Source organism: Podarcis cretensis (assembly GCF_951804945.1).
Source record: "Podarcis cretensis genome assembly, chromosome: 9".
Lineage (NCBI taxonomy): Eukaryota > Metazoa > Chordata > Lepidosauria > Squamata > Lacertidae > Podarcis > Podarcis cretensis.
The window spans coordinates 19,195,012-19,221,107 of NC_137178.1; the positions used below are offsets into that span (position 1 = coordinate 19,195,012).

Sequence of the window (26,096 nt, forward strand, 5' to 3'; positions counted from 1 at the left end):
AAGCTGCCTTATAGCAGGCCAGGCGATTGGTCCATCTATCTCTGTGCTTAATTGACAGCAGTTTTCCAGACCAGGAGCAGGTCACCAAGGGAGGCAAGGGCATTAGCAATAGTCTCCCAGCAGCAAAGTTTCTGCCACTTATCAGGAAGGGGAGGGACAAGACCGCAGGGTGGGTGGGGCTGTGCAGGTGCATTCATGGATTGGCTCTGCCAGGATGTCTGCAAAAGCTCAATCTCTCCCACTCCCAGTAAGCAGCCAAAGTTTCGCTGCTGCAGCAATCCCACCCAAGGAAATGATCACAAACCCCACTGGTTGATCCCCTCTTGCTCCAAGACATAAGAAAACCAGCTTTCCTGACCCTATCTGGAAATTCAGTTGACTTTGTACCTGCAGCATAGGTGCTCTATCACTCAGTTGTGGCCCTTCTCGACTGCCTAATCTAACGCTTGATGTGATAAGTGATCAGGTGGAGGGAAAATTGATAAACTCCGCAGTGCTTGCAATCAGCATTGTATCACAAGCCTTCAGCTGCTGAGATAAGAGACACCGGATTGGCTGTTGTCAGCAAGCACAGCTGTGCTTTCCCATGTATTTCACTTGGAGACCATCCACATGTTCAGAAGAGGAATGTGGTGAAGCTACTGTTTGGAATGCAGAAGGGCTATTCCCCCCCCCCATGGGCAAAACTACTCCTCTCCCTCTCTCTCCTGCAACACATTGCAAATTAAAGAAGATCTAGTTCAAAATTTTGCACTGAGAAACTCGGGTGAATTGGCCATAATATGGAAAATGTGTTTCAGTGTAAAGTGGTCCACACAGCTTTACTCAGAGTAGACCCACTGCAGTGAATGAACATGACCAAGTTAAGTCCATTAATTTCTGCCCAGGACATCCATACACACTGTCCGTGCTTGTGCCCCGGGGAGGTCACTTCAGGGATGCTAACACAGCAATTTGGCTTCACCCTGGAGGTGCACTCCATTGTCTCTCAAGACAGACTGATGCCAACAACAACAAACTATGAGTAAAGCTTAACCAAAAATGCATGGATTTTTAGTCATAAGTGGGTTTTTTAAAATGTACTAATAAATTAGATACAAAATGTTGATCAAAATACTTTTAATTGATTATTCTGTCTGATTAGTCAACCAGAACTCCCAACCCTGTCTGAAAAATGATCCAAACCGATCTTACAATACTTTCACAACAGCGTTTTTGAACTCCTTCTGTATTTTACTCCCTATAAACTCTTAAGATGCAACCACACACCTATTTGCACAGATGTAATCACTGTGTTTAAGGGGGCTTACTTCCAGGAAAACTATGCTTAGGATTTCAGCCTTAATTAGGAATTCTAGACTTAGGAGGCTAATTTTCTTGTACCTTTATGATTAACACAGCTTCCCTTCCCTTTACTAGAGTAATAAATGTCACACCACGTTCTCATAAAACTAAGCAGGTCAAAATGCATAGCGTAACTAGTAAACACACACTCTTTGTGTTTAATCATGAGGTGGATTCAGCTTGAGAACGCATGAAGTTAAAATGAATACTACAAACAACTCTTTAAACATCTTCTTGGTAGTTCCACTTCACAAATCTTATGGTAGATTTGAAGGAGGAGATGCTTTTCATTTGTAGAGTCAGGCTTTCCAGTCTCCTTTTTCTTAATGTATGTTGGGTTGTGTTTCCAAAAGCATTCAACCATGTGATCTTCAATGCTGGTTCATTTATATCAGATGAAGTGTGACTGGAAATAAAGCTCTGTCTTCTTTTTTTTAAAAAAAGGACAGTCGTCTCTGATCTATATTCCAAAAGGAAAATAGACAGGCGCATTATATTTTAGTCCCTACATTTCATCACGGCCCTTCTTTCTTCTTCTTCTTCTTCTTCCTAAGTGAAGGCTAACGTAAGGACAATTGCTAAAGAAGCAATCATAATATCCCTATACTAGTGAAATCCAGACTTACGGCTACTCAGGCCAGATATACATGACAGTTCCATTGTTCTCTATTAGCAGGATATTGTCCTAGCATAAAAACGCATGCAAACTTTGAAAGCTCTGAATATTTAAGGCAGGACACTAGTGGCTCATCCCAGTGGGAACTACCGAAAAGGGGAACCTGATTAAATTTAATGTCATTGTCACTTTTTTTCCATTGCTAAGAATTATATACGTAGCCATAGCTACCGCACTGTTCAGACACCATGACCACAATATTCTCCCTCAGAGGTTGGCGTCAAGGGCCGAATTGTTCAGTCAAAGAATGTAAATTCATTATGGGATGTGATTCTTATCAATTAAAAAGATTTGTCAGTATCTGATATATGTTTGTTTTGGGTGTGCATGTGTGTGCGTGCAGAAATCACTGTGCTTAAACCAGGAAAGCAATTTGTTTTCTTTAGCTGAGCAGCTCATTGGAAGTGCCTTTTGCAAAATGTCCAAGTTGCTCTGTGTAATTAGAAATAATAATAAATCCTTCAAGTCATGCACTTCAACACAACCACCTCACGGGAAGTTTGCTCTTATTTTGGCTGTTAGTCCTGCCTACTGTGAAGCAACACAAAACACACACAATATTTTTTTAAAAAAAATTACAGCTCTACAACAACTTATAAAAGATCAAACTAAAATGAAAGTAATAGATTCGGAGGAAACTACACATAAAATATGGAGCAGTAAATAGCTTCTCCATTCCTTCAGTACATGAAAATGTACATAAGCCTATCCTAAACAGAAAAGCAAATGTCCATTCTAAAACATTACTTGGCAAGGAAACATCTACAAAAGAAATTCAATTTCACATATTAGAAATCTTACAAACAGGATATATTGTTGACACATTGCTTTACTCCATGAAAATTTGCTACAGAACAGAGGGATATCCTGGTCCTACGAAGTACACAACAATGGCCATAAAATATCAGCTACATCAGACTTGCTCTGTACTGGAATAGAACAACTATTCTTTAGCTGCATGGATTAATTAGACTAATTTCCATCCGAAACAAGTTGAGCAAGCATGCCTCATTTACCACTCACTGAGATGCATGAATAAATAAATGTCTCTATCTTCCGAAGATGGCACCATTATAAAAAGGAAAACAAATAACCGGGTTGAGACTAAAAGATCTTTGCTTTTGTCTCCAATAGCTATGATGGGTAACGTTTAATGCTGACTCACACTTTCCATGGAGAGTAAACTCTATTGCAGCAACTCTAGGTTTGTTCACACATACAGAAATGTAGGGAATCTCTACATATGTACAAGTGTTTGTGTGAAAGAGTGTACAGGGTGTTGATTTGTACAGCTCAGCTATTATGCACACAGACTGTACACTCATTGAATGATACATGTGAATAACTATATGAGTGAACAGCTCAACTGTTTGCATACACAGGGACACAGATTGTACACTTGTTGAATGTAATGTGTGAACATTCCTCATGTTGTCACCCATTACATATCCCCCAGCAAAACCCCTTACAATCAAAAGTGAGACTCTGCGTTTGCAAACACGGAGTGGACAAGTTTCAAGGATATGCAGCCAATTTCAGTCGTACCTTGGTTCTCGAACACCTTGGTACACGTACATTTTGGCTCCCAAATGCCAAAAACCCGGAAGTAAGTGTTCTGGTTTTCGAACGTTCTTTGGAAGCCGAACGTCCGACACAGCTTCTGCGGCTTCCGATTGAGTGCAGGAAGCTCTTGCAGCCAATCGGAAACTGCGTCTTGGTTTTCGAACGGTTCCGGGAGTCATACGGACTCCCGGAACAGATTAAATTTGACAACCAAGGTACGACTGTATAGTTCCTCAACAATGTCCATCTGCAGCCTATTCCAGAGAGGTGCAATTCCAAGATTGGTATAACAATCAATCCCTCTTCCTAGGCAAGACTTTACTATTTTGGGTAACATTCCTTTCCCTTACTTGCTATGGACAACAGTTTGAAAACGGGGAACATGAGGGAGGAGTCCCTGCGTAAGAAATCTACCAAACCTCAGAAAAACATGTCCAGGGACTATCATGCTAGGTAATTTTATCTTTGCTATAAATTAACTGGAGAAATCAAAGTGTTTTTCTCTCCCACCACCCTTCCTTCCTGGCAATATCCCCCATGAAGAAATGAGAGAAAGGGCTTTTTATTGTTTGTTAGACAAAATAACAGTTGGAAATGGAGCAGACCACCCTAATACAGTACCTCTAGTTACGAACTTAATTTGTTCCGGAGGTCTGTTCTTAACCTGAAACTGTTCTTAACTAGAGGCGTGCTTTCGCTAATGGGGCCTCTTGCTGCTGCTGAGCCGCCGGCACGATTTCTGTTCTCATCCTGGGGTAAAGTTCTCAACTCGAGGTAACTCTTCCAGGTTAGCGGAGTTTGTAACCTGAAGCGTTTGTAACCTGAGGCATTTGTAACTCGAGGTACCACTGTAGTCTAACTCTACCCTCTTAAACCTTGCTTTCACAGCCAAGACATGGAGACTAACAACCTGCATGAAGAACAACTCTGTTTATTTAATTCAAAATCCCCCTTGGTCCAAATCACCATTATTGGAGTGGACTCAGAAAATAATTAAAAGCTAGGCCTGTCTGTCCAAAGGAAAGATCCCCCTCCCTCTCCCTCTCAAGGTCAGAGTGTTTCCCAACTCAGCATGCTTTCACTTCTCAGAAAATAAAAGGGGGGGCTGGGAGAGAATAAAGCCATCCCTGTCCCACTTTGAGATGCCTTGTTAATGGTGCCATCTGACTCAGGAAAGTGAGCTCATGTCCCAAATCACCCGAGGTGGAAGGGTAGGTAATAGATAAACAAACAAACAAAATTTCCCTCATTATATGGAGTACGCATAAAAGCTACGCACCCTCTTAGTTGTTTGTTTTTCGCCTAGCATTTTGGTCATATTTGAATTTCATTGTTGTATTCTTCATATGAATTGACACTGATTTCTAATCTCTGCCCTGTGATTATACCACTTAGGGGCTCCTTTTTATATATTAAGCAGTAAATGAATACGTTCTATTTTTTTAAAAAAAGAATATTTGTTGCCAATGCTGCTGCCAACCTCATTCCCACTTGATGAGTGTGGTGGCACTCTATAATCAGAGGCTGCCATGCCCAGGGAGATCTTTGAACAGTGAGTTGGCAAGCGTTTCAAGGAAGGGGTTAAGAAGCACCCAGCATGGGCTTTTTCAAGAACAAATCATGCCAAACCAAAAGATGATGGAACAGGTGCTAAGCAGAGAGAGAGAGAGAGATGTGCCAGGGCTTATACTTGCCTAGAAGCCAAATCTACTGACATAAAAACCTTCCCCTTGAATTCTAGGCTTGTAAAGACTGCTTCTGGTTCCTCAGCCTGGAGGAAAAGATAATCAGAATGGCCTTTTGTCTTGTTTTGTTTTAACTTTTTCTGTTATTACTTCATATCTTCCAAAGCTACACGGTGGCATTCAAAGCAGATCGAGGTCTTAAGTCCTGGCTCAAAGCAAGCTTTAGGAAGGACGGGGCCATAAGCTCTCTTCTGGCATTCACTGTGGCAGGGTCTTGTGGGAATGCGCAAGGCTAGCTTTGTCCCCTTGAGGACACTGGGCACACTAGCAACCTCCCAAGATCAACCAGAAGTCAGCCAGTCTGTGTTTAATGAGGATTTAATTTCAGGTAAATCTACATGCATAGATACTGCCTGAGGTAAATATAGGGTCCTACACTTGGGGAAGGCTTTGCTCTTCTTTCATGATCCGAGGCAGTATGTTGGAAACCACAGGGGGGAAAGGGCTTTTGTGCTCAGGTCCTACTTGTGGGTTTCCCACAGGCCTCTAGTTGGCCAGTGGATGAGATGGGCTATTGGCCTGATCTAGTAGGCTCTTCTTATATCCTTATGGGGTTCCTAATCTGGCATTTGTGACCAATATGGCACCCTTGTTGCCAGCCAAGGCCATGTGACCCTCCTATTTATTTTCTTTTTTAAAAAAAACAACAACCAAGGATTTTGTTGGATTCCTTTTTGAGGGGGTGGGGAGGAGTAGCCTGCTTTCTATCTGTGGTTTTATTTGGGCGGCGGGGTTGTAGGTATTTTCTAGGTGTTGTTGGAGGAGGGGGAGGTTCTGAGCGTTTTTCTCCTGTGAAACAGGTATTTCGTGCTGCTCACAATAGTCCTGGATCATAGGGATCGGTGACTCCTACCCTGCAGACACACACACACACGACAGAAGGCAAGGAGGAAAGAACATTTGGAAAGCTGGTGGCTACAGAATAGCCCCTTTTAAACAGCGTTTTTATTGTTTTTAATCTTATAAACTGTCTTTGTGTTATTACCAGTGCCAAAAGTGGCACACAACAGTTTAAAAACCAAAATGACCTAATTCTAAACAAAACAGTCTGACAGTAAAGTAAATGGGCAATCGAAACAAAACCTTCAATGACAAACCTGTGAATTCCTCTGCTTCTCTTAAATGGGCACTTTTGAGTCTACTAGGTATTCAAATACGCCATTAAGCTGATTACCCACCCTTTTAAATTCTCCCTCTCTCTGCCCCTGTCTATCAGTGCAATCCTATACATATCTACTCAGAGGTCAGTCCCATAGAGTTGGACGGTGCTTACTCTTGGGTAAGGGGGTATAGGATTGTAGTATCTCTTCCCTTGTCTCAGCTTACATCCTTCTCGCTCACTCCATTCGGCACAAGCTCATCTATAGTTACTTTCCTGAATTTCCTTCTCCCACTCCTGCCTCTGCACCTTCTTTTCAGTATGCAGCACCACACTTTACCCATCCCTCTGCTGCCACAGGAACATGGAAAAGTGCTTTGTACAAAGTCAAGCCATTGGTCCACTTAGCTGGGCGTTGTCCACACTGACAGGCAGGGATTCAAACCCAGGACATTCCAGAGATGGAACCTGGAATCATTTACAGCCCTGACACTGAGCTATAGTCTTATCACCTGAATCTCCCTTGCTGCTTCCCTATCACATCCCTTATTTATCTATCCAAACACAGAATATTCATCCTCTAGTAGCAAGCTGTTTTGTTAAAACCAGCTGTGAGTAGAAGACAAAGTATTGCCCACATGTTGACCACTGCTAAGGCATTGCTATTCCATCACCAGTGATCCAGTTAAGAATATTTGATTCTGGGTTTAATGGACTTGTGGGAGAGTGATGTTAAGAGTCTAGGCAGTCTTACTTGAGTGTAAGTCCTATTTAACCAAGTGGGTCTCGCTGAATCCATAAGATCAGGCTGTAAAAATGGTTCAAGTTTTAGTGATTTATGAATTTGGACTCAATCCTATGCACCACAGAGAAGTTTGTGTGTGTGCATTTATTTAATCCCACATATGTACTGTGGGATTGTGTGCTGTATGTGTGTCTGTTGTGCTTTGGGCAGGATTCCAACATTCCAGGAAGAAGGACCACATGATCCTTGCAGTCCCTTCCAATGCTACAATTCTATGATTCTGTGATGCATGTATGTGTGTTATGCGTGTCTGCACACAAGAGTGTGTGGGTGGCATGCTCACTTTACCCACTTTTGCATAGGGCCCCTGGAGGGTTGGCCAAGAGGCAATGTGGCCCTTGACCCCAATCCAGCAGCTGTTACTGATGAAAGAAAACTAAGATTAGGACAGAAAAGTCTTCTGGGAAATGTAATGTTTATTCTCAGTCTGAAATTCCTATGGCCTCATTTAGAGGGAAACAGCAATCCTTTGCATATTCGCCAATGTTAAACAAGTGCAAGTCAAAGCCCTTACTGACCTACTCTGAACCTAGTGATCAATCAGAAAAGCCTTCTTTTTTACATCGTATGTGTAATATTAATTTTCTGAAGTTATCTGTGCCTGGCTAATTCATAAAAAATAATTCCTTTCTGCCATTATGGTGGCAGAATGCAGTTATAAACAAGGCTGTGAATATGCCTTGGTTCTGCAAGAAAAGCACAGAATAGGAAAGTGTCTCCTGGGCATGTCTGCTTTCTTCTCTTTCTCTCTTTTCCTTCCTCCACATTTCCATGGGACCTGTGACAAAATGTTGCGCCTGCTTAGTGTTCCAGCCATGCAGCCAGCCATGTTCCCATCAGCATGCTCCATTCCATCTCTCCCCCTCAACAGATAGTCAGCATTCCATAGTTATGTTTAGGGTATTTTTCCTTATGATTTTTTTTTGGCCTTTTGAAAAAATTGGGGTTCCCCTAAGCATGCAGATGCCTCTCTCTTTGGCACTCATGACCTGAATTCACCACTGGAAGGAATGATACCTGAAAGTGTGAACAATGCCACTTAAATACTAGCAGTCAGCATGGATGCTACTGAGTAATACATTCAGTGGTTGTGGACAGGGCTTGCTGCTCCTGTGTCTTAGCAATTTCAAAATGCTAAATATTTTTACACATCTTCTCAATTTGTATAACTTAGGAACTATCCAGTTTCACAGAAACAGGATTCTTGGGAGCAGAATATTTTTTTAAAAATGGGGGGGGGTGCATGCAAGTATTACATCTGAGACGCTCAACAGAAGCAAAACACAAGGACTCAGTTTCTTTTCGTATTTGCAAAACTTGAAACAATGTGAGAAAAATTGATTGGTTTGACTTACATGTGGCAGAAGCAGTGTATCTTGCAACCAATGATCAAACCATCTTTTCAATCAACCATCCAATAAATATACGAAACATCCAAATTAAGTCCTAAAATCCCTGTGCTTAAAAGAAAAAACCCTGAGTGTCAATCCATAAATTAAGACTCTAATATAGTCAAAGGTGTATTTTAATTGCAACACATATTCTGTTTTGTTTTTAATAAAAATCAAAGGTTTATCATATTTATAAGCGCTTCATTTCCAGGGTGTAGAATTCTACCAGGTTAAAAGAAATGAAATAAAGCATGGAGTATGGACACAGCCCTGTCTACAAAGGCCAGCTCCAAAACCCTAGTAACCTCAGTGGAAAAGGTTGGTTTCTTTCTGCCAAATAGCTGTGTGATGTTCCCTGAAGCCCATAGCACTGCTGTTCTGTGCAAAGGAAGCCTGGCATCTAGTGGACATTTAGCTGCTGTGTCACAAACCCAGCACACTTGAACAAGGTACTTAGAAAGTTGCCTGGAACAAAAGGAGACCTGTGGCCAGGCTGGTGTTGTTGTTGTTGTTGTTGTTGTTGTTGTTGTTTTTGGGGGAAATCACTGTAGAAGAACCTCAACATAAGGACTAATAGCCTATTTGATTTAACTGTATTTCTTCCTAGAGAGCAATTGATAGAATACAATGTGCCGTATGCACTTAAAAAATAATAATTCTTTTTTCTTTCTTTCTTTCTTTCATAAAATTTATACACAGCTTGACTGTAAGCCCCCCCCCAAAAAAAAAACCTCAGTGGTTTACAAAATGAGTATAACAATAAAACTATCAGTAAACAGTTAAAAACAACTATTTAAAACATGCCCAATTAATTTTAGCGATAAACCAAAACCACACTAAAACACACATCAACATTCTATACAGGGTATAGCCACAAGTGAAAGGTTTAAGCTGCATTTCCATACACACTTTCCAGGAATAAAGTCCCACTGAAACTCAGTGGGACTCACTCCTGTCTGGACATGTATAGGATTGTGCTGTTAGGGCTCGCTCTCACTTCCACATGCCTAGAAAGCATGGGTATGAGTGGTTTTCCTTTTGCCCCGTTCCTCTTCCAGGAAAAACCCGCTCTCAAACAGCAATCTGCAGAAAACCCGAATTGCTGTTTGCTCTGATTGAGCGCTACAGAGCAATTTCCCCCTATGGAAAATCAGCAGGAGAAGAAGTAGTGTGGATACGCTTTGCAAGACTTAAAATACTTTTTTTGAAAAACCAAAGCTGAAAATTCAAGGAAGGTCTAGTACATGGGTGGGGAGTTGGGGGCCTTTCAGATTTCGTCTATCTCCACCTCCCAACAGCATGACCAATGACATAGGAGTTGTAGTCCAAAAACACTGGGAAGGCCACAAGTTCCTGGCTTAAAAGGAACCCTGCTGCAATATTATTAACCTTCAGGATGAATTTGGAAAATCCCCCTTTACCTTGGCATTTGTTGGCTGAAAAATACTCTTCCTAGCAACCCCAAGATCATTGGACGGAAGAAGTTTGTAACTGTAACCACTTTTCAAATGTTTTTAATTGTAATTGTTTTTAGGGTGTTTTAACTGTTCTGCTTTTTTTTGCTTTGCTTTTAAATTGCAAATTTCTTTGCCATCCTGGGCTCCTTCAGAGGAAGAGCAGGATGTAAATTCAAACAGACAAGGAAACGACATAACAATGTTAATAAACTTGTTCCAAAAACCTGCATTAAGGCTGAATTAGTAGCCAAGGTTCAACAGAAAACACTCAGTTGTCCATTTTTATGCTTGTGGTTTAAAGTGCTTCACCTCAGTGATACATATGATGGGGCCACGGGCGAGACTTTTCTTCCATGGTTATCCTCCTGTTCATTTCTTCATACGTTTCATTTCCAGCACATCACATCCACCGGCATGACCAAACAATAGGTGTTAAAGGATTGCACACCTCACTAACTCTTTCTTTTTTGTCCTATCGCTAATATGTGTCCAACCAAACGTTCTGCACTTATCCAAGTGATTACAAGACCACACATGGAATAAGATATTTCTGTTGTGGTCATATATGTGCACTCTGAGAATTAAGATACATGATTGGCATGTTCACATGATGCACCTGCTCCTAATGGATACCACTTCAAAGTGCAGGTGTGAAGGCTTCTACACATGGGTGGGTGGGTAGACTTCCCTGCAAATGCAAAGTTAGAATGTGAAGTTAGGATATCTATCTGCCATTTTGAAATATTTCATAAAGCAGTCACATAAAATACCAGTGGGGTACAGAAAACAAAAAAATAAGTATAAAACACACTCCAGAATTAACTGTTAAAATAACATCATAGCACCAGAAGGGGATCAAAGGAGAAAATTTAAATATTTCAGTTAGAAAAGGTTTAGGTATTTTTTTAAAGAGTTAAGCTTACATCTGAACAATTCGACTGGTTTGTGTGTACACACAGACACACACAGAGATGGTTGGTTTTTTTTGCAAATTAAAGGTGACATTGCTAAATGGGAATAATAATGTATAATTCTAGGATATGAATTTGAATCACAAACCTTTCTCCCTCTAGTGGACATTAAAGAGTACGTTTTTTAAAAATGTGGCTTTTCCTAAACATACACTCTACAGATGTGCATTTTGTAACTAAACACACACAGACATGCCGACCCTGTAAAGCAAAGGTGGAGAACCTATAGCCCTCCAGATATTGTTGGTCCCCAACCACTAACTGGCCCAACCAGCACTGCCAATGGTTGGGGATGATGGGAACTGTAGCCAGGGCATGCCCAGAAACTTGCTGCCTGGAGCAAAGGACAAGATGTTTCCCTCCCCACATTCCACATACAGAAACAGACTGGACTGAAAACTAAAACTTACAACACCAATAAAATGATGGTCTCCTCCACTGCACCCAAACCAGCAGGCTAATTTAGGGTGGGCAGAACATGTAATGGAGCATGCACAGCTCCGTTCTCCAACAGATGGGATGGTAAGGGGGTTTAGGAAGAACGTCCAAGGTGCTGCTGCTACCCCCCTCCCCCCAAAAGAAATCTGCTGCCTTAGGCAGTTGCCTCATATTACCTCATGGTAGGGCTGGCCCTGGCTGCAGAAGGTTCCCCATGCCTTGTTTTCAAAATCCAAGTTGAAGTGATATGGATTAAAAAGAAGGGCTATGCAAACAAGGGGCAGGCTTTAGTCAATGAAGTCAATGAAGTGAATAATCTCTCCTCGACAGTTTTAACTGCACCACTCTCTCCCACCACCATTCCTGCAATAGAAGTGAACAGCTGTCAGCTACTCTAAGTGAAGAAGAGTTTGGATTTGATATCCCACTTTTTCACTACCCGAAGGAGTCTCAAAGTGGCTAACATTCAGGTAGGATTCCAGGTGGAAAAATCAAAGTTAGAAACTGAACTATTAGAACCCAGCTCTAAGATACTTGCAAGAATGTATAATTTGCTGTTAAAATGGAATACACAGGATGAAACGGTCAAATCAGCCATGATAAAATGGGCACAGGACATAGGGTATAACATCATGTTTGCTGACTGGGAAAAGTTATGGACCACAGGTTTGAGATTTACGGCATGTAATGCCCTGAAAGAAAATATTATGAAAATGATATACAGGTGGTACATGACCCCAGTCAAGCTTGCAAAGATTTACCATGTGTCTGATAATAAATGTTGGAAGTGTAAAGATGCTGAAGGAACATTCTTTCACCTCTGGTGGACTTGCCCTAGAGTGAAGGTTTTCTGGGAAATGATTTATAATGAACTGAAAAAGGTATTTAAGTATACCTTCCTTAAGAAACCAGAGGCCTTTCTCTTGGGCATTGTTGGCCAGAGTGTGCAAAAGAAGGATCGAACCTTTTTTATGTACGCTACAACAGCAGCAAGGATACTCATCGCTAAAAGCTGGAAAACTCAAGAACTACCCACACTGGAAGAATGGCAGATGCAACTGATAGACTATATGGAACTGGTGGAGGTGACGGGCAGAATCCGAGACCTGGGAGAAAAACTGGTGGAGGAAGACTGGAAGAAATTCAAGGACTATTTACAAAAATATTGTAAATTGTATGATTGTTAAGAAAGATGTAAGATTAGCAAAAACATGGCTTCAACAAACTAGTTATAAAGAATATAAATTTAAATTCAATTGGAAGATGAAAAGATAAATTTGGGATAAGTAATATTTTATGATTAAGCTTCAATAAGAGTATGTTAAACCCCAAAATTAAATTAAATATTGGAAAATTATATTATATGAATTAAATTAAGTTAATAATTTGCTGGTAAAATTTATGTTTAGAAAGCAGGAACAAGAGATGTGAGGAAGTCCAAAATTGAGAATGAAATGTGGATAATGGAAAATATTATGTTATTATGTATGTTTTTTATTGGTTATACAAAATTTAATAAATATTATTATAAAAAAACCAACAAAGTTGCTAACATTCTCCTTTCCCTTCCTCCCCCACAACAAACACTCTGTGAGGTGAGTGGGGCTGAGAGACTTCAGGGAAGTGTGACTAGCCCAAGGTCACCCAGCAGCTGAATATGGAGGAGCGGGGAAGCGAACCCGGTTCACCAGATTACGAGTCCACCGCTCTTAACCACTACACCACATAGTTGTACTTCGGGATCCTGTTACAGTGATGCAAAGCATGGGGACAGAAGGCACGATATTCCAGAAAGTCCCCGCAATAAAAATAATCCTTCAATCAATACACATATTGATGGGCACCTTCCTTTTTTAAAAAAAAAAAAAAATTATTAACAGGCCAATCACATCACATTATCCAAATCACATTAGTTCCAAATTATACAGCCAAATTTTAAATTTTGTTGGGGGTACCCATACATCAAGCTCCGCACGAGTCCAAAACTCCGAACGAGTCCAAACATCACTTATATTACTGCTTTAATTAGACAGTTCTATCCAGTTCAATCCAGATAGTCCTTTATTACTTTCTTTCTCTTCTTGTTGTTATCGTATATTCCTTTCTTTGCGATCTCTGATAATTTTCACAAGCAGATTGAAAACAGGCATCCTCTGTGTCGGTTTTGTACTCTCCAAAGATCATATCGCTCAGGGACAGCCTCTGTTCAACGCTTCCATAAAAAAAAAAAAATTAATCTTCGGTCTGTCCTTTACTTTTCTCAGGCTTGCCAAATAAATCAAATGAATCAGGAGGCTCTGTCAGGTCAAGCTTGCGTTCCAACATTCATTCTCTTTTGAATGATCCTGATTCTCCTCCCCCTGTCCTTCTTTCTCCGGCAAGCCTGTCTTGGCGAGACGCCATTTTTAAACTCCGTCATAAAAATTTTCCTCTTTCTCACCGTTCACCAATCCTCTCTCCTGTTATAATCCATCCCACACAGTTCTTGAATTCCTGCTTGTGATTAGTAAAAACGCAACGATCTTATTTCTATCTGGGGTGAAGGGTTATTAATATCACATCGTGCAAAGAAAAAAAAAGTTTTTTCCTCCACCCCCCCTTCATTCCAAACATACAGTCTCCTAGTGGTGATTCATCAGAAGATTTACTTATCCATCCGTCACTCCCGGTCACAGAGATCCATTAATCAGCAGTCTTATCTCTTGAACATTACTTGATGTATGTGCTTCAGCTTCATTCCAATAGTATGTCTCCAATTATAATTCCGAGCTGAAGCTAACTAGCACGCGCTAATTGGAATCGGCGTCAGGAAGATCTGACTTCACCGAGGGCTCGTGCCAAGTGTTCGGCACCCCCATCTCTCGGATCAGGGGGTGCATTGTGAACATCGCTGGCAAGGCAGCGCCCCCCGTCTCCTGGGGGGGGTAGGAAGACTGCATACTTCCCATAGCAGCCCCTTAATTACCTCGTATGGGTCAGAGAGATGTTATTGTCGGCCATCTTCCAACGCGCCACCTGGTGGCCCCCTTTTGATGGGCACCTTCCATACTACCTGTTGACTAAGCATTCATCTGGATTTTTGCAGGGATACTAGACAATGTTGGCTCCGAATAATGGTGCCTTAGTCAGAGCAAACCCATTGAAATTAATGGACCTGTTAGTTGTGACTTCTTAATGCCAATGGGTTTGCTCCAAGTGTGACTAATGTTGGGTATTGCTTATTCTGATTTGTTTGTGGGGAGGGTAGATGACATTGCATCAGAGCAACTGTTACCAAACTTTCCGGTGCATTTCCCTGCCACACGCTTTACTCCCTCCCCTCCCAATATCCAGTATTTCTGGGAAAGTGAATTTGTTCCCAAGACCTCCCTGTCAATTGTAATTGTAGAACCTGGATTTCAAGTGCGTGATTGAATCCCCACCTGAAAATAATGACAGTCTAGAAGTGCCCCTATTTAGCAATACAAGTGATAATATGCACACTCTTGACTGCTGTGAATTGTAGAAGATCACAGCATGTATTGTATTTATATCCCACCTTTCTAACATCACAGAACTCAAGGAAACATGCATAGAGCTCCAAGGTGGTCTTCCCTCTAGACACTGACCAGATCAAGATTTGCTCGATTGCAGCAAGCATGTTGCACCATCTTTGCATAGCTGCTTTTTAGAACCTTAAGCAGGAGAAGATCCTAGTGAATCATGAACATAAGAAGAGCCTGCTGGATCAGACCAATGGCCCATCTAGTCCAGGATCCTGTTCTCACAGTAGCCAACCAGTTGCCTATGGGACACTCACAAGCAGGATTCGAGCACAAGAGCACTCTCAGCTCCTGTGGTTTTCAGCAACTGGTGTTCAGATACATTACTTGCTCCAACTGTAGAGGCAGAGCATAGCCATCACATCTAATAGCCATAGATAGCCTTCTGCTGCATGAATTTGTCTAACTCTCATGGCCCATGCTTCTCAGTATAATTAGCTGATTAGTTGAAACTCCAGCAGATGTTTTGCCTACTAAAAGTGAGATGTTAAGGAAGAGACCTGGAGATATTATTGTAAGTATTATTATAAGTCCTCTGGCACTTACCTCCCTGACTTAAGGTGCATTATAAGAAGATAAGCATTTCATCAATCACTTTGGACTAGTTCGGGCTAGTAAACATTCACTTAATAGAACATTAAGAAATAAAAGGGATGTTATTACCACTAGGTGTGGTTCTCTGGGTGGATGAAAAGAGTGTGGCACTGATCTTTGTTGGTAATGCAAACCATGAATGCAACTAGTCTGACATTATGGGAAACAGCAAACTCTTACTAATTTTACTGGACTGAGTCCAATATTTAAATATTTATTATTTTTGCTAGAAATCAGTTTAATGCAATTTCCTTATGTCAATTTCCTGTTCTTGGAAGGTAATGCCTAAACTTGTATCAGAGAACTGGTCCTGGCAAGGGCCGGTACATTTCTGTCCACACAGCATCCCTGGGGAGACTATGAAGAGGACTGCACAGTTGGCTTGGATCTTCACATGGCCATTTGAAACCCACAGATTTCAACTCTCTCAGAAGCACCCTGGAGAGATCAGATATGACAGCCTTTGCCAACCTAGTGCCCTCCAGATGTTTTAGGCTACAACTCATATCAGCTCCAGCCATCATACAGGACATCAAGTTGGTAAAAAAAATTAATCAACGAAAAGTTTTTGCAGTTATGAGAGGAAGTGAAATATGTTGGCTGATGTTTCCAGCAATTTTCAGAGGATAAAAACATAAAAGGAGCCCTACTGGCTTAGACCAAAGGTCTGCCTAGTCCAGCTGTGGCAAGGAATTGATAATAAAACTGCCATTATACAAATCTATGGTGCGACTGCATTTGGAGTACTGTGTACAGTTCTCCAGTCGCCTCAACTCAGCTCCCCTATGAGGGAAGGTTACAAAATTTGGGGCTTTTCTTAGTTTAGAGAAAATGTAAGAGGTGACATGACAGAGGTTTATAAAATTATGCTTCACATGGAGCAAATAGATGGAGAAATATTTTTTCTCCCTTTCTTATAACATTAAAACTTGTGGACATCAATGAAGCTGAATGTTGGATCCTTCAGGACGGATAAAAGAAAGTACGTCTTCATGCAGTGCATAGTAAAACCATGGAATTTGCTTCCCTGAAAAATAGTGACGGCCACCAATTTGGATGGCTTTAAAAGTTCAGGCAAATTCAGTGGCTATGTTCTACCTCCACTGTCAGTGGTGGTATGCGTCTGAATACCAGTTGTTGGGAATCACAGGTGGGCACAAGTGCTGTTGTGTTCATGTCCTGTTTGCAGGTTTCCCACAGGCTTCTTCTGGTTGGTCACTTTGAGAACAAGATGCTGGATTATATAGACCAGGGCAGTCCAACTTTCATACCAAGTAAGCCACAAGAGTACTTTGAGACAGAACCCATAGGCCGCACACTGCCTTGTTATGGAAACAGCGGGGCACGAGGCCAAAATTGGACACCTCTCCAGCCAAAGCTGGCTAAGTGAGGCACTGGGCAGAAGGAGTGCCAACTAGATTTTGGAAAGGCAGAAGGAGGGCTCAAGGGCCCTGGCAGAGCTCTCACACCTCTTTTCCAAAGCCCAGCACCTCGCTTAGCATGACGGCTGAAGGGGGGGGGGGGTAATCACATTTTGCCAAAGGGCACCAACAAAGGCCTCAAGGGCCACATGCAGTCTTTGGGCCACATGTTGGACCACCCTGACATAGGCCACTGGCCTTATTCAGCAGGCTCTCCTTATGAGCCCTGGGAAGTGTGGCATAATATTTGATGCATTGCTGCATAACCTCCTTGCATAGAAAACCAGGATGAATGCTCAATAAGCAGGTAATCTGGAAGTGACCACAATCTCTCTCTCTCTCTCTCTCACACACACACACACACAGCGCTGGGGGGGGGGGCGTTCTTCAAAGCGTGCTTTACAAGAATGATTTATCAACAAGCTGTACTGGCATTTGTTGGGAAAGGCTGGTGGTGGAATTAAATGGTTTCCCATCACCCCACAGACGACTGTAGGGAAGGCCCAATTATCATTTGTATGGCCTGTCTGCTGATTTTAATCCTAGAAGCATGAAGAGAGTTAGTTGTCAGCTTGGAAATTTTCAAGAGGAAAGTAAAAAGAGCACTCTTGAAACAAAAGAGATGAGATAGTATGGGACAGTTTCAACCTGAGGCCCTCTTCTGTCTGTACTCACCAATCGCTCACTTCAAAACACTTATGATTAAGGTATGGTGTGGTTGCCACAGCAACCTCATGTACGGCACATGGAGTTGCTCACCACTTTGCCAACTACAGATGTGTGAGCTAGTTTAAACATCTTTGTGTGTGTGTTTTAATTGGCAATCAAGTACAAGCCCATCTGCCGTTGACAGCCTGTCTTGTTGCTCACAATTTATAACACTAGATGTACCTCCCACCAATTCTATACAAGATTTGGAAGCAGGCCCTGACACGTACCTTTCAGATTCCACAGAAGACCCTGTGTTGCGGTTCAGTCTCCTGCAATAACTGGATTCAGAGCAATTTTTAAAAAATTCAAGCAAAGAAGTTACTTTTTTTTTTACAGTGCCAACTGGCTATTTGCAGAGAGGAAAACGAGTAACTAAACCATAATTGAAAGAGTATAATCACTGCCATCATCCGAGATTATTTTCCCCTCTATATCAGGGATTCTTAATCTGTGATCCATGGACCTCTAGGGGCTCCATGGATGGGCTTCAGGGGTTTTGTGAACGTGTGGAAAAAAATAAAACATTTTTTCCAGCTCAATAAAATAAATTGTATCCAACAACCACCAAAAAATGTGTATGTGCTTACATGAGGAGCACTGTCACACCAAATTATGGTACATATTGTTACACACCACCCTAATATTTGAGTGCAAGATTCCAAGGGCTTGTTTCCCTTTGGACAATGAGGCACAGCAGAGACTGAGGTGTCTTTATGGTATATGATTTATTTACACACATATACAACCTGAGTCTAGGTGGAGAGAGTTTAGAGCATTCACATTCCAAGAAGGTTTCTTGCTTCTCCCATAGTGGCAGTAGGTTTGGATCTTGGGACAGAGAAATCAGCCGTTCTGTCTCTTTGTTACAGCCTGTCACAGCTAGTCCACATGATGCTCTTTCTTCCTTGTCACCACTAACCGGCTGAAAAAGTATTTCTCCCCAGCCTACATCACCCCAAAAACCTAAAATCCTAAACCCTTTTTGTTTCTGCCCATTAACACACAGTTGGAGGACAGGCTCCACCCCACTTGCTGTCTGGCACTGAATGTCCTGATGGCTCATTTTGATTACTTTCCTGTGGTGGCTGGCACTATCGTTACTAGATTTTTGATGCCAGACCAAGTGCATCTGGCTTGGATTTACAATAGTATTTCATACTTCTGCTGTAAATGCTTTTATTGTATTTTAAATCTTTCCTTCTTCTTAACTGAAGTTGTTTGCATGAGTCTGTAAACTGTAAGCCACCCTGAGAGCTTTTTTTTAAGCAGAAAGTTATTGGCCATTGCAATCATTAACCAGAAACTAAGAGCAGCACTTGAATCTAGAACAGGTGGATACACTTCCTACCCTTGCCACAGACTTATCTCGATAGTTGCTACTACCTGGCCTAAGACCCTTGTATGAAAAACAGGAGTAATGGTGAGCTGTTGCTGTTAGGGAGCATCTGATAAAGATTTACATATTAAAAAATCATGGATGCAGTTGTGCACAATTCAGCATTTAACTCCTGTTAATTTCAACAATGCTCATTTTATATAGGATGAGTTCATTTGCACCCTAAAGAAGTGAAAAGTAAGTTACTTCACTGGTTTGGGTGATTTGTTAATGGGACTGAAAAATCTATCTCCAAGATAAAATTTCCAAATAGTTCTGCTGATCCCCCATGCATTTTCTCCTCATTTTGTTACAATGTCCCTTCTTTATATTTTTAGGACATCTTCTCCAAAAGACAAGTCTTCAGTTCTAACCTGTTGTATTTCAATTTTATACTAGCACCAACAAAAAAATCCAGAAATCGTTGGTTTCCCACAAAACAAACCTTTGACTGATGCACCTGATCCTTCAGTTGGTCCTCTGTTCACTTTGTTTGCCAGGAAGTCATCTCAGATAGTAATATTTATAATCATAATAACAGTGAGCAATTACAACAGTATAAAAGAATTGATCTCTCTACTGCTGGGTTTTTCAAACTTCCACTAAGTGTTGTTTTATTATCTAACAAGTTTTGCCTTGTTCACATTCTATTTATATGTTTTCTTAATATTTAATCTGCACTTTCATTGTGCCTTTACCCTTCTCCACACCAACGCTCTTCCCAGCATCCTGCCATCCTTCATTGGAGGCTTTTAAGCAGAGGTTGGATGGCCATCTGTCATGGATGCTTTAGTTGAGATTCCTGCATTGCAGGGGTTGGACTAGATGACCCTTGGGGTCCCTTCCAACTCTAAGATTCTATTATTCTATGGTCATACTTCAGAGTTTCCTGCTATACTTGGCAAGACAAAAGGTATCTACATGAAACTGCTAGGCCCAATACATTTTGGCAACTGAGGCTAACCACAAAATGGTATCCCCTCCCACACCAGGGAAAAGGGGATGAGTGAAAATCTACATCAGGAACAAGTGGGGAATAAGGATTTACATCGGGAATGAGTGGGGAATAAATATCAACAGCAGGGAGTACATTCCTTGGAGGCCAGTTCTATGGATCCTGCCACCTGAGGCAGTTGACTCACCTTACCTCATGGGTGGGCTGGTCCTGCTGTTGTAAGTTGGGTGTGATTACTATTCTTATAGGAATTGTAAGGTCCTATATATATATATATGTTCATAAACGTACAACGCAAACACATACGTAAGTATATAAACCATGTGTCTGAAATAGTACAGGAGAACAATCCTGAAGCCATTTTGACTCTCCCAAATTGACCTCAAATATTTCTCTGCAAGGAGGAAGAAAATGTGAAACGTTTTCCAATTGTCTTTGGACAGTAGGGGCTTACACCTCCCTGTAAATACAGTCTGGCAAGTATCTGTTAAGCTGAACACAAGATCAATATGCGTAAGAGATTCAGGAACTAAGTATTTACCATCTCAAAGGAATGGGCAGGCTACCCAGAAAAGGCAATCAGATAAGGTATTTTCAGATATCCTGGCAGACAGGAGAGAAGCAACACACTCAAATTTCTGCTGGGGACCACCTCCTTCTGTGATGTATGTATGATATTTTGGGGGATGGTCTTGAGCTACAGGGGAGGCAATTTCAAATGTCTATATAAGAGCTTGGACACAATTGTTCTGGTTGTTCCTCTCCTGCATGGGGTGAGTGGGGGACCCTGTTGCAACAGTTTAATAAAGATCATGCTTACTAGCTGCTTTGCTTCTCAATATTCTCTGTTTGGCCTCTGTTATTTTCTCCTACTGATAGAAAACCTACATAAGGACTCTATACGGGCTCTTGGATACCCCATAAGGGATAAAGGAGCAGTTTTTTCTTATAACACTATGCTGATGACACTGGATTCTGTTTCTCCATAACATCTGACTCCGGAAAGGCCATGCAGGCCTTTGACAGGTGCCTGGATGAGGTGGTGGGATAGATGAGGGGAAATAAGTTGATCTTGGACCCTGGCAAGACAGAGATACTATGGTTTAGTTGTTCCAATATCTGATAAATTGGCCAATTTATTGCCCTGGGTGGGGTTGTACTCCCGCTTAACGGTCAGGTACACAGTTTTGAGGATGCTTCTGGCCCAAGTTACCTCAGGAGCTAGAAATGTCTTTTACCTGCTGCAGCTGGTGCAACCAACTACAGCTGGAGAGCTTGACCACAGTAATTCAGTCACTAGTGACTTCAAGGTTGGATTACTGCAGTGCACTCTATGTGGAGCCTCCCTTGCACTTCATCTGGAAGCTGCAGTTAATGCAGAATGCTGTGGCACAGTTGTTGACAGGAGTAAGACCCTGTCAGCATATAATACCTCTGCTCACAGATCTATACTGGTTGTCTATTTGCTACCAGGCAATGTTTAATGTTTTACAATTAGTATATTAAACCCTTAACAGCTGGGATCAGTTTACTTGCCTATGCCCACTTCTACCTGTGGAACTGGCTGTGTTACAGCTGCCATATAATACACAATCTGCAAATGTATTTTAGCATGGCAGCACCTACACTTCTGAACTCCCTGCCTATAAGCATCAGGCAGGCACCTTCACTATATTTATTCATTGCATTTATATACTGCCTTTTTCTCCAAAGAGTTAAAGCAATATATATGGTCGTCGTCCCCCCCTTCATTTAATCCCACAACAGCCCTATGAGTTAGGTTTGGCTGAGAGGCAGTGACTGGCCCATTGAGCTTCATGGCAGAGTGGAGATTCGAACCCTGGTCTCCCACATCCTAGTCCAGCACTAACCACTACGCCACACTAGCTCTGTTTTCAGCACCTGCGTAAAACATTTTTTAGGCAAGCCTACCCAGACATGTAAAAGTTGAAGGTGTTTTGTTTCTTTTTTAGCTAGTGTTGATTTTGATAATCCCTTTGATGTTTTTAATACTTGTTTTAAATTATTTTTATCAGGAATTTTAATGTTTTATATGGCAAACTGTTCATTTTTTTATAATCCGATTCATTTTTGTTAAATAATTACACACACATACATATGCACACTATATACATATTACATACATACATAATCTTCTCTCTCAAGAAAGCACCCACAATCTCACATCTCCATGCCATCACATCTATCTATATATAAATAATCAAGCTCACTTTCCCTTCATTTCTGCTGTCTCCATCTTGAAAATTTAAAGGCAGATTTATGTGGATTTAAGGACTCCTTTAAACTCTTGCCTAGGACTTGGCAACCCAGAAGAAACCTTCGAGTCGAGGATCTCGGGCAGCCAACTGCCGCCACGCGGGTGCACCGTAAGGGGCTGCGGAGGCCTCTGAGCGGGCGGAATTAGCCAGCTGAATTTATTGAGTGCTTTTGGGGGCGAAGTGCGCGCGCGCGTGTACATATATGTGCACGCGCGTCTGAGTGCGCATATATATATATGCGTGTATGTATTTTGTGTGTGTGTGTGTATTTGTATTTGTTTCTCTCTCTGTATAATGCATATATCCCGTCACATGTAGGACACGAAGAGCCATGGTGGATAAATATCTAAATAAATAAACAAGCAACAAAAAAGCCGGATAGAGAAAGAGAGGAATGCTGGGAAAAACGAAGGGAACTCAGTGAGGTCATCACTAGGCGCCGCTTTTGGGGTACAATCCTCCCTTTCTTTCTCTCTTTTCTCAACGCCCCCTCCCCCCCCCCGCCCCATCCTCCCGGCTCGCCTCTCTCTCTCTCTATCCCTCTCTCGCCTTTCTCTCCCCTCCGTCTCTATCGTTCGCCTTGCCGAGCTCGCTGGCTGAGGCCGGCCTTCGCCGTCATTGTCGCCGCCGCCGCTGCCGCCGCCGCCGTCATCCCTTCGGCACAGCCCGCTCTTTCTCCCCCCCCCCCTTCCCCTCCCTTTTTGCCGTCGCCGCTGGCCGGCGCTCTGGAAAGGCTCGCGCGCCTCCTCGGAGCGGGGGCGGGGTAAGGAAGAAGCACCCGGTGTTGTTGTGAGGGGGGAGAGAGGGAGGGAGGGAGGGAGGGAGAAAGAGGGTGGGGGGGGCGGCGCCGGCCCCCTTTTCCTCCCCCCTCCCCCCATTCCCATCTTTTGTTTGCCTCACAGGCTATTTGCTCGACGGGGGGAGCGAGGTGGTTTGTGAGGAAATGTGCCTTAATCTGGGGCGGAATGTCTTCCTCACCCTGCCCAGGCGACAAAAGTGGCGTTTCCCTCCCCCCCCCCCCCTTTCTCGCGAGGGAAGATGGTGGAAGGCAGGACGACTATTGTGTGGGGAAGAAGGAGAGGCCGGGATTTGGAGGGCCGAGCGATAGGGGGGCGTTGGGATGTGTGTGTGTGTGTGTGCGGACTCTCGGAGCCTAAACCCCCGAGGCATTGGGGGGCCGGGTGTGTGTGTGTGTGTGTGTGTGGAGGGATTTAAGGCCGGCCGGATTATGGAGGCAGAAGGAAGCGCTGCCGAGCGAGTGTTTACTTAGAATGGAGGTTTTACCTCTCTGTCGAAAGCTCTACCTCTCTTTTAAATCAGAACCAGTGATGGTGGTGAAGATCCTGTGTGGCTGGTTGGAGGATGGATGGCGGCTAACAGGTTGAGGTTGAATCCTGACAAGACAGAAGTTCTGTTCTTGGGGGACAGGGGGCGGGCAGGTGTGGAGGACTCCCTGGTCCTGAATGGGGTAACTGTGCCCCTGAAGGTGCACAGCCTGGGAGTCATTTTGGACTCACAGCTGTCCATGGAGGCGCAGATCAATTCTGTGTCCAGGACAGCTGGACATCAGGTACGCAGGCTGAGACCCTACCTGCCCGCAGACTGTCTCTCCAGAGTGGTGTATCTCCCACTTGGTCTACTGCAATGTTCTCTACGTGGGGCTATCTTTGAAGGTGACCCAGAAACTGCAACTAATCCAGAATGTGGCAGCTAGACTGGTGCCTGGGAGTGGCTGTCGAGACCACATAACACCAGTCCTGAAAAACCTACATGCTCCCAGTACGTTTCCGGGCATAATTCAGTGTTGGTGCTGACCTTTAAAGCCCTAAACGGCCTCAGTCCAGTATACCCAAAGGAGTGTCTCCACCCCTGTCGTTCAGCCTGAACACTGAGGTGCAGCTCCAAGGACCTTCTGGCGGTTCCCTCGCTGCGAGAAGCAAAGTTACAGGGAACCAGGCAGAGGGCCTTCTCAGTAGTGGCACCTGCCCTGTGGAACACCCTCCCCTCAGATGTCAAAGAAATAAACAACTATCAGACTTTTAGAAGACATCTGAAGGCAGCCCTGTTTAGGGAAGCTTTTAATATTTGATGAATCATTGTATTTTAATATTCTGCTGGAAGCCACCCAGAGTGGCTGGGGAAACCCAGCCAGATGGGCGGGGTATAAATAATAAATTATTATTATTATTATTATTATTATTATTATTATATAAAATATTCCCTGTTCCCCCCACTCCTCCCCACGCTCACTCTTTCTGTTGCTCTGATGTTGCCGTGTGAGCCGGTTTCTAAAATAAATGTCAAGGTGTGTGGAAGCTTGAAGAGATCTTGCCAGACTTTGCATTTGCTTCTATCACTAGTGAGCAGCTCTCAGACATTGATGCTTCGGTTGAGATTCCTGCATTGCAAAACGGGGGGCGGGGGGAGTTGGACTGGATGACCTTTGGGGGTCCCTTTCAGGCAGATTGAAACCTCAGCCTGATAAAACATGAGGAAATCGCAATTTAAAAGTGCCCTGAGATCTATGGGTATAGGGCGGTATACAAGTATAATACATTTAACAAATAATAAATTTAATAAATAATAATTTTAAAAAAAACAGAAGTGCCCTAAAACTGCCTCACAGCTGGAATCCAGCATTTTAAAGTCAGTACAGACTAGGACATTTTCCATTTGTTTTGTTTGAATGCTCTATGTGTTAGGGAGGATGCTGCCTATCTGTTCAGAAGCAGTTACAGATAGGTAGCCGTGTTGGTCTGCCATAGTCAAAACAAAATAAAATTTTTTTTCCTTCCAGTAGCACCTTAAAGACCAACTAAGTTAGTTCTTGGTATGAGCTTTCGTGTGCATGCACACTTCTTCAGATAATAAGTTGAATTGCAACTTATTACCAAACTTAAAACCATGGAGAGACCTGGTCTGAACAAAGACATTGGATTCTTATCTCATTATACATGACAAAGCCATTTTTCACCTTCTCACCCCTTGCTTTTTCCTGTAAAACCTATTGCAGTCATTAAGAGTCGTCAACAGGCTCATCACAGCTATCTGCCAATCACCCAATCCCACCACCCTTCTGAGTAATACCCCTCCCCACCTTCTCACTATATAGAAGGGTCTGGTGACTTCTGTTTCAGTGTATCTGAAGAAGTGTGCATGCACACGAAAGCTCATACCAAGAACTAACTTAGTTGGTCTTTAAGGTGCTACTGGAAGGAATTTTTTTTTTTATTTTGTTCAGAAGCAGTTTAATATTGGTTTAGGACCCTAACTCTTTTCAGTAGGCACCCTTAGCTATGTCCTGTAGCTGTGGTGCTTTCACAAAAATTAACTTTATGCTATTTCTGTGATACCACGCAATACTTTGGGCTCTGCTTGGAATGTGTGGATTCCATCCAGTTGTAGAGTAAAGCCAGTTTATTGGTATTCCAAGAAGCTGAGGATGATGAGACAGCAGGGCTGATGATTAGAATGAATGGTGGAAGATTCATAAACAATATGACTGAATACAAGTAAGAGTTCATTTTCAGTCATTCTTCATTGTGGTGATGTAAGTGAAAAATACTGACTTTTCCATCACCATTGTGTTTTCTCAATGCCATCCAGTAGTGTTTTTTTTTGGGGGGGTGTAGACACTGGGTTGCAAAAACTGGAACCCTTGAAGGCCCACTGTGATCAGTTTGCTTGCACATTTCAGTTATAAAGTTGCTTGCGTATGTGCTGACTTGGA

General features: G+C 42.5%; 1 protein-coding gene and 1 long non-coding RNA gene across 3 annotated transcripts in view; one reads left to right on the forward strand and one right to left on the reverse strand.

Annotated features, from left to right (window-relative positions):
* Positions 1 to 273: 273 nt before the first annotated feature.
* The window catches only part of LOC307224435, a 173,692-nt gene continuing 147,869 nt past the window's right edge, over positions 274 to 26,096 (reverse strand). Inside the window, exons 2-7 of one of the 2 annotated variants that reach the window (XR_013842515.1) lie at positions 14,530 to 14,767; positions 13,225 to 13,333; positions 10,390 to 10,768; positions 8,588 to 8,687; positions 5,278 to 5,354; positions 274 to 1,804 (exon numbers count right to left, since the gene is read on the reverse strand). This is a non-coding gene — a long non-coding RNA (uncharacterized lncRNA). Of the gene's footprint in view, positions 1,805 to 5,277; positions 5,355 to 8,587; positions 8,693 to 10,389; positions 10,769 to 13,224; positions 13,334 to 14,529; positions 14,768 to 26,096 lie in introns of both variants that reach the window. The other variant, XR_013842516.1, reaches the window with a different exon arrangement.
* SMARCAD1 (SNF2 related chromatin remodeling ATPase with DExD box 1) overlaps positions 22,895 to 26,096 on the forward strand; it is a 44,093-nt gene continuing 40,891 nt past the window's right edge. Inside the window, exon 1 of the mRNA XM_079990759.1 lies at positions 22,895 to 23,129. The gene's annotated coding sequence lies outside the window, so the exon portion shown is untranslated. The remainder of the gene's footprint in view (positions 23,130 to 26,096) is intronic.